We start from the raw sequence: 1,884 nt of genomic DNA, 5'->3' as shown, positions 1-1,884 counted from the left end.
TGTCAAACTATTACTATTTTTGGTCAATTTGAGGAAAATGTCATTATTTTTACTCTTATTTTGCCCAGAACTAACCCTGTATTCAAATACCAAGGTCCCCATTTTTTTTGTAGTTAGTACTCATCCAAATGATGAAGTTGGGACAATAAAATCAAAAATCTAGGTCTGCGTGTTTTGAGATACAAATTTTTGAATGTTTTAACCCTAGCCAAAATGACCCCATAGTGAGTCAAATTTTTTTTTATTTATTTTTAAACTCAGACTATATGTGCCCTTTCGATTAAGTACAAGTACATCCTCCTATCTTGAATACTTTAGGATCCTCGATTTTAATAGATTTCATTATTTTACTAGATTTCTTAAAATTGCTAAAACTTTGAAGCCCCATAACTTTTGAACCGTTTGAGCTACAGACCTGCGCTTGGGCTCGTTTTGAAGCCCAACACTATTCCTACAACCCACAGGAATCGTGTGGATTTCAGTTGGGGTCGGGTCAGACGAGTGCTGAGTTGAGTCACGTCCGAGCCCTTCGCCGCACTAAATGTAACGTTACATTTAGTGCGGCGAAGGGCTCGGACGTGACGTCAAACGGCGTAGCCACATTGTGGTCACGCTCCGCACCACAGCATATGTCTGTGCAGCGAGGGGGGTTTGAAAAACGGCAGAGCGTGACCACAATGTGGACGCGCCGCACTGAACGTGTCCATAGTTATTAATTATATAGCGTTTGACGTCACGTTTCACATAGCCGAGCCCCCCTTCGCCGCAGATGTAATTTGCATCTCGTGGGCAGGAGAGGAGGAGGATGTCTGGGCGCTGAGGAGGGCGGTAGCAACCAACAACCCCCTGCGGTCGGGGGCAGTAGGGGGTGAATTCTGGTAGGTGGGCGGCGGGAAAGGGCAGATAGGGCACCGGGCGAGCGTGGCGGCACCGGCGCGCCGGCCGCCTACACTCGCCTGCGGCCAAATGAACGCGTCTGGTGTATTGATAATCGCCCCCCCCCCTTTCCCCCCTGCCCTCCACCACCACCAATCCGCCCCTTTTATACGACGGCGGGGGCCGATCGGCGGCTCGGCAGGGGAAGGGGGGAGGAAGAGGAGGAGGGGGTCGCTAAATCCCTCACCCCCTCCCCCGCACCGCGTTACTAAGTACCACCCGAGTGTGTTGTTGATCCCACCCCCACCATCCCCTGCTGGCACACATGGGTGCGACACGTCGGCGGCGGCTTGTGTGTGTGTGTGTGTGTGTGTGTGTGTGTGTGTGCGTGAGGCTGCGCGGGGACGGCGGCGGGTACTTTTTTACGACATGTCGTAGCTGCTAGTGGTGAATACCGATGTAGAAGCTGATGGCTTGCCGGCCCGAGGGACAGAGTGAGAGAGAGGAAAGGGGGAGAGGGGGGTAGGGGTGCGGGGTCCACCACCAAGCTGCGACGACGACGCGACTGGGCACTGGGCGACTGCTTTAGTCGATTGAGACTAATCCGCTGACACTCTCGCGTCCTACAGCCTCGTTGATTTTGTTGTTGTTTTTGTCGTCGTTGCATGGTCATGTGGACGCTCTGCTGCTGTGCTTGGTCCGGTCGGGCGGGCGAGCGGACCATTTGTATTTTTTTGCCGCGAGCACCAGCAGCAGCAGCAGCAGCACCGACACAAACAGCAGCAGCAGCAGCAGCAGCAGCAGCAGGGCCGGGCAAAGCCGAACCCCGCGGAGTTGTTTTATATTCTCCACGAAGATGAGGAAGGAGCACACAAGACGGTGGTGCAGCAGTGTCCAGTGGCAGCGCGGCTCCTCCGTGATGCTCCGTGATGTGTGTGTGTGTGTGTGTGTGTCTGTGTGTGTGTCTGTGTGTGTGTCAGTGTGTGTGTCAGTGTGTGAGTGTGAGAG

At 53.5% G+C, this 1,884-nt stretch overlaps 1 protein-coding gene across 5 annotated transcripts in view; it reads right to left on the bottom strand.

The window, feature by feature from the left end:
- Positions 1-1,884, bottom strand: part of LOC113216731 (protein doublesex) — a 166,377-nt gene that overhangs the window by 161,900 nt on the left and 2,593 nt on the right. The gene's annotated exons all lie outside the window — the stretch shown is intronic.

This window comes from Frankliniella occidentalis, unplaced genomic scaffold (genome assembly GCF_000697945.3).
Source record: "Frankliniella occidentalis isolate FOCC.00 unplaced genomic scaffold, Focc_3.1 Scaffold59, whole genome shotgun sequence".
Lineage (NCBI taxonomy): Eukaryota > Metazoa > Arthropoda > Insecta > Thysanoptera > Thripidae > Frankliniella > Frankliniella occidentalis.
Note: the sequence above shows the minus strand (reverse complement) of the source record. Positions and strands in the feature narration are given on the sequence as shown.